Source organism: Danio rerio, chromosome 25, assembly GCF_052040795.2.
Source record: "Danio rerio strain M-AB ecotype USA chromosome 25, GRCz13ab, whole genome shotgun sequence".
Taxonomy (NCBI): Eukaryota; Metazoa; Chordata; class Actinopteri; order Cypriniformes; family Danionidae; genus Danio; species Danio rerio.
In genome coordinates, this window is record NC_141045.1 from 11397994 (window position 1) to 11411561 (window position 13568).

The 13568-nt window shown below is 39.1% G+C and overlaps 1 long non-coding RNA gene across 2 annotated transcripts; it reads left to right on the plus strand.

Moving 5' to 3' along the window:
* Window positions 1-2079: 2079 nt before the first annotated feature.
* Window positions 2080-12958, plus strand: LOC141380903 (uncharacterized). Of its 2 annotated transcripts, XR_015526214.1 has the most exons (4): window positions 4146-4897; window positions 6067-6759; window positions 6976-7072; window positions 10653-12958. It is a non-coding gene; the product is annotated as an uncharacterized LOC141380903 (long non-coding RNA). The 2 variants fall into 2 exon arrangements; XR_015526215.1 differs by lacking the exon at window positions 6067-6759 and having other exon boundaries at window positions 2080-4897.
* The last annotated feature ends 610 nt before the right edge of the window (window positions 12959-13568 follow it).

Below are 13568 nucleotides of genomic sequence, written 5' to 3' on the forward strand. Positions count from 1 at the left end.
AAATTACGTCGGCTCAATATCCTAGTGGTTAGTGCACTGACATATGGTGCAGTAGCATGTGAGGGTGTCCCGAGTTCGAATCCCGGCTCAAGGACATTTCCCAACCCTACCCCCTCTCTAAAATTCTAAAATTACACCTATAAAAGCGATGTATAGACATACTGGAGTAGGTCTCCCAAAAAAAATGACAACTTGTTGTTGAACTATGACAGTAGCTGTTTTGTTTGCAGATCCAGCGTTTGAACCATGTTAGTTCTAACATAAAACATCCATAATTACGCCCTAAACAGGGTCTTCTTTAGAGATAAAACTTACTTTTTTGTGCAAATTATATTGTTTTACATGCACACACATTAAAAAAAAATCTAATATTAATTTTGGTAAAAACATGCACTCGCTTTCCATATTATTTGAAATACATGTCAACATTACATATAGAGCATACGTTTGCTTTAGAAATATTATTGAAATTATACCATATTTTATTCTAAAACATAAAAACCACTTAGCTAACATGCTAATCTCATATATAAATTATATAAATTGTTAGGCTAATGATTGTAATTTACAGTATGCTATTTATTAAGAAAAGAATAAAAACCCTACTTACTAATCATTATTGTTATTAATGTTTTATTATTATTGTTATAAATAAGTAGGATATTGTTCATTTATTTATTTACTTTTACAATTTGACCCATTCAAACCACTGCAGAAATGTTCTAACCAACAGGCTCATGTCATATAGGCCTACAATACAAATGCGTTTCTTAATAAATAACCTACTATAAATTAAAACCATTGATGTATGTTATATATTTTTGTTTTTACAAGCTTTGGAGACGTAAAGTAAATTTCGCTTTTATATAATAGGTCACATATAGCTTTCGTCAAGAGCCACGGCTGCGTTCAAAATGGCATAAATGTTTTCAAAGTGCACTGCGAAGTGAATGCAATTGTCAATATGAAGATCGCTAAAACTGAACTGTAAAAATGCTTTAAAGGAAATTACACAAGAGAGATGATTTTTTCATTATTCCAAGATAAAATGTTGGAACGTTCGAAAGGAATAAGGCAAAAGGGGATAACTGGGAATAGAACACAACCAGGAACTTTGTTTTTAACTACTACTCTAAAGATGTAGTTGAAAACCTACAAGTTTCCTCGCAGTTTGGGAATGTCAATTGGCACGATGGATTTGGCAAATGTCAAATCAACGAACTATGTTTGTAACAACGGAACTTGCAACCTTAGTTGGCTATCGTTGGTATTTAGAAACGCACCCCTGTATAGTACTTTTTTACCAGCATATACTTCTTTCTAATATTATTAAAAATAATATTTTTAGTACATTGTTTAAAATGTGTTGTTGTGTATTGTGTTTCTAGGATTGTAAAAAATATTAATATATTATTATTTTTAAGAGTTCATACTTAGCTTTTACTTGATACTAGTTGCAGGTTTGGCATGCTGTCCTGGGAGAGAACCCTAAGCTTGGAGGTATTTAAGCCCAGGGCTCCCGTCTGGTTGTATAGCATAGAGGAGGGTCCAAGGTAGGTCTCTAGAGCTCCACTTTGTAAAGGAAACATGGGGTGGATGCGTGGATTCTTCAAAAATTAACAAACCAGGCTATATATATTGAAGGCTTGGATTATCCTGATTGGTTTATCAATGGTTGTATATGCGGGACCAGCCACGATCAATCATATCCTCTCGAAGTTAGTTTATAAAACTTCACAAAGTAATATACTTCTCTGATAACAAAGCTTTTTTTTAATGTGTCACTACCAGTAAACAAACTGTGAATATAGAATTAGCTTTTCCTTGTCAACGTGAGCCTGATTTCTCATCCTTCGAGTTTATGCAAAGTGGATCTGCTTTCACAGCACATGAAACAGCATCTTCTCGACATGTAAACAAACTCTTCCAGCTCTTCCTCAGTTGCAACTACTGTGTTTGCAGGGGGGGTAAAAGTACAGTAGACTTCGTTTGCAGGCTGCCACAATGCAAATTTGTTACAAACCTAATACTGCAGGGAAAGGAGAAAGTCTTTTAGCATTTAAAAAATGTACTCACTTCAGTTTTGAGTAGTCAAAAACCCTGACAGATGCCAACGGGAGCTGTTATTGAGTCAAATTATTGTTCTCGTTTATGACAGAGACAAATGGCTACTGTCGAAGGCAATTTTAAAGATGGGATTATGATTTTAGATACATTACAAATTGCAAATGTGCATTAGAGGACTTTTTTTGTACCTGTGGAGTAATGTAGCACTCTATCAATTCGACAGTAATATCAAATGTCGAATGCAAATGATGAAAAAGTTATGCGTGCCTGGAAAAGTTTGAGGTGTGGGAGGTAAAAACTTCAGATCGTCATTGCCTGTGGCTATATAAGGGACAATCAAATCACTCACCAGCAACGCTCGCCGTGTGCAGGGATTTCAGCCCGACGCAGACCGACCGCTGCGGAAAATTGGCCAGTGACCCCCGAGACGGGTCAGTCCCAATTCACAGATGGCAAATTGCGTGGAAGGCATTGATTAATGGGAAAGACACAACTCGTTATAGTCGGCGGTGTCATCCTCGCTCTCTGAGTAGCCCGGGCTCGCACCCTCTCATTCCCCTCCCTCGCCTTTCATCAAGCGTATGGATGAAATAACAATCTAACAATTGATCTCACCCCCCCTCCAGCAATTAATGGCCTTCTCGTTGGCGTAATTTGCAGAAGAGAATAAACAGCAACTTAACTGAGAGCAAATGGATGTGGGAGATACTTGTGTTCATTCGCCATTTAGCATATGAGGTACTTTGAGTTGATTGTCACTCAGAGGTAATTGGGGGTCTGCGTGTATATCAACACAGAAAGATGACTCTAATAATAGGACACAGCTATGTTTGTAAGAACACAATGGAGGTAGCCGTTTGTGAATCTGGAGATGACTGTAGCTAATGGCAAGTAGCAGCATACAGCAGTATATGTATTAGGTTTGATATACTGAATTGTGCAACCAACTTTACACAATTCCCAGCCACTTTATGAGGTATTTAGGTATTAGGGTTTTTTAATGTAAGCATTATTTAGAACACATTGAGGTAAAATTTTAATGGCAATGCATCAATTTTATCGTGACACAGCAGCCCAGATGATTTAGGCATATATCATTCTTTATTTTTTTCTCAAAATGTGTGTTAGAACATGTATCGCGTCATTTAATCAGCTTAATGAAGATCATATTATTTGATCTGTGACTAGTGATGGGCGCTGCAATGATCAGAGCTGCTGGATTTACAACATGTTAATTCATCAACTTCTCCTTAAATACATGAAAGCAAGTGGCTTAATTAGCTGAGTGTGAAGGAGAAGGGCTCCAAAATTTAACCCTAAGAAATGGGACACCACTACAGCACCCGCACACGTCAAACTATGTCATTGTGGTCTCTTGCTTTATATGAGTTCAGTTGATGGCGGTTGCTGTAGTTATTACAGTTGCTTTATTTTTTGGTATTATCTTCAAGAAATCACCTAAGGAAAGGATATCATGTAATCATAATGATCTAATGTAGCAATTAGATTGTAACTATACTGGGCATTTACACAGTGGATATATTCATTTATGTAAACACACCAAAAACAACATTAACATTATAGCAGACATTGTAAAAAGCTCATTCCCAGCCACTAGACGTTTCTGACAGGGTATTAGAGTGTCATAATGTTGTAAGACTGCTGTACAGAAGTTATTATTAGGGATTATAGATAACGATATTTAGTGGGTTTTACTGGGGGGTTTTTTTATAAAGCATGATGGTAAAACACGAACATGGTAATGAATATATTAAAACATATGCTTATTTGTTGTAAAACCCTTAATTGTTGGGTTTTATTTTACTTTTTTTTAAAGCTTGATAGTAAAACACGAACGTGGTTATGAATATATTAAAACATATGCTTATTTGTTGTAAAACCCTTAATTGTTGGGTTTTATTTTATTGTTTTTTTTTTTAAGCGTGATGGTAAAACACAAACGCGGTTATGTATATATTAAAACATATGCTTGTTTGTTGTAAAACCCTTGTTTGTTGGGTGTCATTTTACCGTTTTTTTTTAGCTTTTTTTTTTAAGCGTGACGGTAAAACACGAACGTGGTTATGTACATATTAAAACATATGCTTGTTTGTTGTAAAAATTCGCAATAATGACAAAAATATTATTTTGTGGATCTCCTTACTTACAGGTGCATCTATCTTGCCGTTTTGGCTGGTTTAATCTAGGAATTTTTCTTACCCCCTGGTTTTGAGTGTGGTCCTAAAAAATATTCATTCAAAGGGGTATTTACCCCTTTCCCTTAGCCCTACGCCTTCAAGCTTAAAACAATTGGGACACCCCTACCCCTTCACGGAAATGCTTAAAACGAGGGATAGGGGTAAGGGGAAGGGCTAAGGGGTAGAACTGGGATTAGGCCAAAAGATTCTGATTATGACTCTGACCCTCACACAACAAGGAATTAGTGTTGTCAAAAGTATCAACTTTAATACAAATCAGTACTGAAATTTTACAAAACGTCTATTTCCCACTAAAAATTTGAGCACTGTTACGTTCTTAAAAGTCACTGATTGGCCATTGTGTTTACATACTCAACAGAAAAGATTGTGATTGGCCGTAAAGATCATCAGTTCATTATGTATGGCTGCATTTTGTCTTTAAAACGAACGCTATGACGCTGATACTTTTCACGCTTACCAGCTGACCCCTTTGCCTCCGCATGAACGGCTTTCCCACTGTTACACGTTTTTTTTCTGTAGTTAGCCATGTATGTCGGCAGACTTGAGATGCAGAGAGGAGTTGACCACAACGATGGGGTTCGAGTCCAGTGAAGAACAGTTCCAGAAAGCAGGTAAGACAAACACAGAAGCCAAAAAAATATATGAAAACAAGTAAATAACAGGGTGAGAATATGGTCAAATCTAAAAACGTGGTAAAAATCAGGCGAGGGCTTTTCTTTTTTTGGATTGCTTTTTAAAATTGTCGGTAGGGTGTAGAAAAGTAGGTTGGTGGGTGGGTCAATCTGTGCTTTTGAAAACAATATTGGTTGGGCTTTGGGAAAGAGGAGGGTAAGTCAGTCAAACAGTAAAGCCTGGTTTATACTTCTGCGTCAAGTGACCGGCGTAACCCACAGCGCAGGCAACGCGCATGGCTGTGCATTTATACTTCTGTGCGCTGTCTCTGTTGGTCTGCATTAACACTTCCGAAACGCTAGTTGGCAGTAAGGTGTAAATGTGTCTCTGTGTCGAGTTTCTTCGCTGTTTTCTTGCTTCTCCTGAACACTTCCGGGATGTACAAGTGGCTCAAACTCGCTCATTTTGAGGCAGGAACCGGCGGACGTGCAACAACTTTAAATATGAGGTAAAAACAAAACAAAATTGTCCATCCTGAGCTCCTTTACGGTACTTCATACTTGTAAACAATCGCTCGCGCCATTCGCGCGGCTCTCGGTCCCGCCCAGACTGGTCAGCGCTACCAAGGCGACCAATCACAGAGCTTACGCTACGCGACGTTGCGACGTGTAGTTACATTTTTTGAGAGGTGCACGTCAGTGATGGCCACGGCAAAGGGCTATGCGTCAGCGACGCAGAAGTATGAATCAGCCTTTAGTCTGTCAGTCGACAGTAGCCTCTAGTGGATTTATGCGAGGACAGTAGGCACGAATGGCACTCGCGAGAGAAATTTGAGATCTCAAAAAGCATACACAGTGGCCTCTGATGGATTTGTGAAAACTAAAACTGCATTAAAATGTACTTCCTGAGATGTATCTGTAGCTCTCCAGATATGTATATAGCAGTACATTTTCAGAATGGGTTGAAAAAAAATATATATTTTATTCTTCTGAAAGTATGCAACATACTGAAGAAGCAGATGTAATCCATATTAATCTTCATCAAAACTTTCTTTCGAGTAACATCTTGTCCAGTGCCCCCTAGAAAGAGCATTTTTATTTCTATTTTATTTATTTATTTATTTGTTTATTTTTTTACCTTTTAAAGTGCATGCTTTTTATACGGACAGATGGCAAATTGCCCTGACTGACTCATAAAAGAACAGAGCAGTGCAGATGTATTGAAGAAATATCAGGTTTGATCCAGAACTCTTTCTCCTGCCGAGGCACAAGAAGACATATGGTTTGGACTCACTCACCTGTAAGAAGGTCTCTTTTTCTATAGCTGTCCAACAGAGGTAGGACAACAGGAGACACATTAACAATGACTTCTGAACAGAAATGAAAAAACTGCAGCAGTTCTTCGGGGATGAAAAGCGATCGAGTTGAAGATAAACGACCATATGGAAGTTAGAAATGTCATGGCAGTACATAGCGCTAGAAATATTATTTTTGGGAACTATTCCGTTAAAAAGTGGAATAAAAGCAGATGATGCATTTGACATGGATGTCAACACTGTTTTTCCGTTGCTACAGATATTGTTGAGCTGATGGCTTTGCATTTGCATATTTTGAGTGGGTATCTAATCCAGTGAATGCAGGTGCGATGTAAGAAAGAGCTTGGCTTGTTTTCACCTTCACCTCCATGCTGGGTTTTATCGAGGGTGGTGGAATTTGATTGACGGCGTACTACATCTTCACACATTTGCGCTGATGAAGAATACCTCTGCTTTTGCACTCATATCGCCTACACAGATAAACAACTAAATATCCTGACTGGAACAACATGAATGATGCCTCATCTTGGTGACAATTCAAAGATGGTAAGGTAACACTCAATCACACCACTTTGCAATGTGTATGCTTACAAAAGAAAGCAACATAGCCTCATTCTGAAAATGTAGCCCTATATAAATTTCTGAAGATCACGCAATTATGTAGCCAGAAGTCCACATAGCTGCATTTTGTATTTTAAACGAATGCTATGGGGTGTTCCTTTTTGGGCTAAGAGCTAACCGTTTACCTCCATATGTTACCAGTTCCAGTGGCTCGCAGCATACGTCAGTGGACTTTAGACGCAAGTGACGTTGACTGCAAAGACGGGATTCGAGTTGGCCAAAGGGTTCCAGAAGGCAGGTAAGACAAAAACAAAAGCCAAAAAATTAAATAAACAAGTAAACACAGCGTGAGAATGTGGCAAAATCTGAAAACGTAATAAAAATAAGGCTGCCGTGAGAGCTTTTCTTTGTCTGAATTGCTTTTTCAAAACACTGTAGGTTGGGTTTAGGGCAGGGTGGGTGCTGGTCAATCAGAGTTTTTTAAAACGCTGATGGTTGGGTTTAGGAAAGGGGGTGGGTGCGAGAATCGATCGATCGGTTGGTCAGTCAGTCAGCTAACAGCGGCCTCTGGTGGATTTACGTGAGAACAGCAGGCACAAGTGGCACTCGCGATACAAATGAGATCTCAAAAAGCATACTCAGCAGCCTCCAGTGGATACAAGAAAACAAGAACTACAAAAAATGCAGCTCCTGGGATGTATTTGGCACTTACCAGAAATGGATATAGGGCTACGTTTTTTAGAATGAGCCTGGGTAGAAAGAAAGTGTACAGGCGATGTCTTTATGGACGAATAATACTCCAAATTTAGCAAATACAGCAGTGCTAATCTGTTTTAAACTGTTGTTAGACAGCTTTTAAGCTGATTTAGGGTATGCTTACACTAAAATAATATAGTCAAAAACAGACATTAATTTGTTTATGAAAAATTTTCGACAATACAGTTAAGTTTAAAAAGCAGTATTATGCATGTTGGCCAGTAGATGGCAACATCATCAAAAACCTTAAGTATGCATGCATGGTCCCAAAATCCACACTTGTTGCTTTGATTGGACTAGTGTGCATCAATGAAAATGTAATATGCATTTCGACACATAGTGCTTCAAATGAATCTTCTTGATAACAAGTCTTTCGGCGTGAAGTCAGTACGATTGCTCAGCTGGATATTATCGGAAGTGAAAGATGAAACTGTGAAGAATCAGTGGATGAGGTCTGTTTTTGCAAAAATACCTCAGCATTATAGCCCTGCCTTGTGCTATTCTCGTTATTGTTCTGACAAGTGATACTGGAATATACAAGCATACAACAGAGGATTTGTCGGCAGTTTGTAAAAGAAAGGATCATAAAAGACTATTGATGTATGGGACTTTGTCAGAGCTCGACAGGAACTTTATCAGTACACATTTCATGAACCAGTTTCTTCCTCCATACCAAAATGCTGGGGGGTGGTTGAAATTACGTGAGTTTTCCGGGATAAATAGCAAAATGGGAAGGTGGAGCGAGATGGGTTTGAAATACGGCTGACTTCCGGGAAAATGTGAGCGTTGGCAGGTATGCTCACACATACATCTGCAATCTGACAACTTCAAAACTGTTGATAAGCCATGGTGGCCATTTTACTCTGTCTCGCGCTGAATGCTGTCGACCAATCTCAACAGGCTGTCATAGGTCCAATCAGTGCAGATTAGCTTCGTGCTGAAGAGGGGTTTGGGAACAAATAAATTGCTAAATGAATTATATGGGAGTCACTGGGATAATTTGGTAAAAATAAAGTCACATTATAAGACAATTAAAGCTTTTTTTTGACCTGGCATACACATCAGCCTGTTGTTGGAGACCTTTAAAGAGCCCATATTATACATGAAATAGGGTCATATCTTGGTTGTAAGGGTCTCCAACAACAGTCTAATATGCATGCAAGGTCAAAAAACACTTTCATGGTCTTATAATCTGCATTTATTTTTACCTAATTATCCCAGCGACTCCCGTATGAATCGTCCAGTGATTCATTTGTTCCCAAACCCCTCCTTAGCGCGAAGCTAATCTGCGTTGATTGGACCGATGACAGTCTGTCGCGATTGGTTGACTGCCTTCAGTCAGAGAGTGAAATGGCCAATAGCCAATCAGCAATATAAAAAGTAATCACAGTTCATACACGCTCGATAGTGTAGGCGTGGATTTTAGCTGCCACACACACACAAAAACACACACACACCTCCGGACGACAACGCTCCCGCTTCCGCCCGCACCCGCCAGGTTTTAGCCTGAGAACCCGCTCCGTTTTCTGCCCGCCGCGCCCGATCCCGCTAGAGCGGGGGAGAACACAACCAAAACTCACCCAGCTATACAGTCCAGACAGCCAAGCTGTCTGTATAAACACACACACACAGCACCAAGCACACAAAGCTCGTTCGCTCGCTCTCTCTCTCGCTCTCTCTCATACGCGCGCATGCGCACTAACACACACACAATCACCAAGCACACTCTCTCTTTCTCATTCGCATAGCAATATCCATGATATTGCTAAACAGCCCGCTCCCGGTCCCAAATTAAACCCGTTACCGACCGCTCCCGCGATTTATTCGGAAATTTATTCGAAATTTCGGCGCGGGAATAAATTTCCGAATAAATCGCGGGAGCAGAACTCTACCACGGAGCTCCATAAACAAAGCAGCACGCGTCGCGTTTTTAACGTGACTTTGCACGCGATAAGAGAATATAGCCAGTTAACCTGATATAGTACACTCGGTTCCAAGTAACAAATCACAACTAAATACATTTGCAAGCTAGAGTCAACGAGGCAACAACTTTAACCGCACGTACTTACACTTGAGAAATGGAGGAAATCCATCCTGACGTCCAGCAGTAAGTTACTCTTTACTGATCCTTCCTTTAACAAACTCAGATGAAGTATTCTTTGTAGCATGTAGCTTCCAGAAGTTTCCAACTGCTTGGTTATAATGCTGATGTTTCATCTTTGGGTAGAGACTCAATATAATATCCATCTGCAGTGTGACTTCAATCGACCGGCATGTTTGTGTGCGTGTGTTTGTGGGTGTGTGTGTGTGTGTGTGTGTCTGGGTTTCTGCGTCAGAGGGCGGGGCCTCAGGTTTGAAATCTCCCGGGTTTGCGCGTGCACGTGAATAACTTGGTTTCGTTCGTACGTCATGGCGAAACACCTAATGAATCGGTATCAAGGCGACTCGTTTGAAGCACTATGAGTCGACTCTTTTATAGATGAATCAACCGTTTCAAACACTGTATTCTTACAGATTTAAGCCTTAGCTGGATACTTCACTTCACTTAGAGCTGTGTTACACACTACATGGAGGGGAATTTTCAAAAACCCATAATATGGGCTCTTTAAAACCAAAATATGACCCTTTTAATGTGAAATAGGGGCTCTTTAAATTTTAACACTGTTAATTTTTTTATATAAAATTCTGGTTGATAATGCCAAATTAAAAAACTATTATTTTCAGGAAAATCAATAAGATTCATGTAGATACTAGTTAGATGCAATGGAATATAATGAGACTTGAACATTTTTTATTGCTTTATAAAGTCAGCATGTATTTCCTTCTGTTTGAAGCTAGTCTAGTAACAAATGAAAACACTTAAGAGACAATGAAGGTTTTCTAATTTAATAAAAAGGCAGAAAACTTCCCCAAAGTCCTTGTTGCAATTATATAAACTTATAGACACTGATGTTTTTAGATATTAGGGGCATTTTGTGCATGTAATTGCAAAATATCACTTGCAAGCATCGAATATAAAGTGTAATATGTGTAAGCTATATAAAGTAATTAAAAGCTCTCTTGGCTTGTCATATTCCCTGTTAACAGCTCTCTGTAGTTAATTTTCTCTCATTTAATTGCAGCATGAACACAAACCCTGAACCAGAACCACAGAGACGCTCGCTCATGCACTGAACGGCTGTTTAAGCTGCGGTGAACTCTGCACCCAGTGTGTTTAAAGCCTCATTATCATATTAGCCGAAATTGGCTAACAATGACTAAACAGGACTAGTGTTCTTGGATTAACAGAAGCTGGAGCATTATAGTACAAGCGAAACGGGCTTCTCGAGGCTTGTAAAGCGGAGCAAGACATCCTGCTGTGAAGGTGGAGTGCTAAGTCAACTGTAATCCACTTAAGATGGCTCAACATCATGAACTGCTCAACGCGCACAGAAGCCTGTTATTGCCATTTCTCACGCTTAACTCTCAAAAATCCTACTCTTTTGTTTATGATTGTCTTCATTTTGAATACTGACAATTGTTTTAAAGGGATTTTTCCCACTTTCAAATCCTCTTACTCAACCTTTAACCATAAGTTATTTGTTTTATTGCTAATTTATTTATTGATAATAATTAATGCAAGCATCATTAACTATAAGTATTACATTGTTACAGCTGTACTAGCATTCAAATGGGTATGATTTATAAGACAGAAGTAACTTTGTAAATGTCAATCAGTGATGGAATGCAAGAATAGTTTTTCCTACTCTCATAGTGGATGACAACAAGTAACTGCTGATGTGAACCCCCAGCAATCACATAGCAACAATAAGTAAAGATAAATATCTTTTTAAACCACATAGCGACAGTCTAATTTCCAATTATAACCCCCAGAAACCACATGCTGTACCAACACTCTAACTATATATTAAAACCCCTAGCAACCACATAGCAACATTCTAATAACAAGTATAAACCCAGCAACCACATGGCAACACTCTAACTACAGATCGAAACCCCTGGCAACCACATAACAACAGTCCAATTACCAATTACAACCCCCATAAATGACATAGTAACACCATCTATCTCTTAATCTGGACCCCCAACAACAACATGGCAACACTGACTTATTACAACTCCCGACAACAACATAGCAACACTCTAATAACCAATTACAACCCCCAGCAACTCATAGCAACCCTCTAACTACAGACTGGAACCCATGGCAACTACATAGCAACACTTTAATAACCAAATACAACCCCCAGCAAACACATAACAACACTGTAAATTGCAACCCTTTGTAGCCACATACCAATCCTCCAATAATGTATTACAGCCTCTGGCAACTACATAGCAGTGCTCTAATGACCAATTACAATCTCCACCACATAGCAGCACTCCAATCACCAATTAGAACACCCAGCAACCACAAAACAATCCACCAACAACCAATCAGAACTCCTTAGTCACCATATGGCAACCACCCAGCAGAAGCTTTGCATAGATATTTACATTTGATGTCGCCTACTCTATTGTTGTCTATTAGACGGAATGCGTCACTAGAGCCACCATTTTAGTACAGGGTAGGGCTCCTTTGAAATGAAAATGGGACTGGCCATCCAGAGCCATAGATATATACACATTAATACATATATCTATGATAAACGGCGGGGCATTGTCGACAAACAGTGTGTTAGTGTGCAAATGTATTATCCTCACTCCCTGTTAAATATAATCTAATCCATGTCCTGAAACACACCCCTCACCTGCTTTTATTTCTCATTCTAACAATCAAAGGACTGATTCGCTTGTGAATGAATCCCCCTCATGAACGACTCATTCACTTAGCCGAAAAGTTTCCAGCACCGCAGCATCTTGTTGTCATATTTAATTTACATCGTTTGCTTATTTTATTCAACAAAACTAGCATACGCCTAGTATTCAGTGCGAGTTGGTGCTACTTTGCCTTATGCTCAGTGCAGTAAGAGACTGTATTATCATCAATAATGTTACCTAGCACAAAAGTTTGAAACATACAAAAATGTATTTGTAAAATGTTCTGCAATTAAGCTTCTTTGTTTGCTCATTACTACACCCGTACACATCGCTAAAGTCCATAGTCTTGACTTGAGGTTGATTGACATTTGTCCTAAGAGCACTGTACAAATGTGGCAGCGCTATTAATGCATGCTCAGGGTCGGTAGGCCTCTGCGATATCTAGTGTATTCATCTATTGAAGCTTTGTAGCAACTGCAGGAAATCACCATGAACATTTTCTAATGTAAAAAATGTCATATTTGGTAATATACACAGTTTAGCACACTTAAAATGGCACTATTTATTAGTAATCGACTCTTCAGCGTACTTATTTATGAACACATTCATGCGTCGTAAGATATTTTAGCGAAGTGCTGAGTCATCTTTAATAAAGCCTGGCTTAATGTGACTCTGGATGGTGGCCAGATCTCCTCCTTTGCTCAATATATCACACATGTACAACCACAACAAGACTATGCGCATTACACCATCCATCCATCAGACGAGAGCTGCCGTCCCTCCTCTCCATCTTTGTCGGTGAGTGAAAGCACCTGTAAATAATTCCCTTTATTTTTGCAGCAGATTTTTCTTTTTATTTTACCTTGCTATTGTGTTACTTGTCTTTAGAGAGGTCCTGAAAAGCAGAAACTTTATCCTGGTATACCCCTGATTTCATATTAACCACTTTATCCACAGCAGACCTGTAGTGTTTTACTTCCATGTCGAGGTTTTGGGAGTGTATGGCGGTAATGCATTAGCATGATGAGAGTGGAAGGGTTCAGGTTCTCAGCTCACGGTTCAGGCTGTTGAATATTTTAGAGGTGTGATGATATTTAGATATCTGCTCGAAAATGTGCCATAAACCATCCAGCAAACAAATTACCAGGGATAAAAATCTCTGTTTGGGATGTGGGCTGCCGCATTTGCTGAAGAAAAGGTTTAGATCAGATTTTTTTCCAGCTGATAAACAAGAAGAACATTAACGGCTTATTTAGAATTCACACAACTTTCAGGAG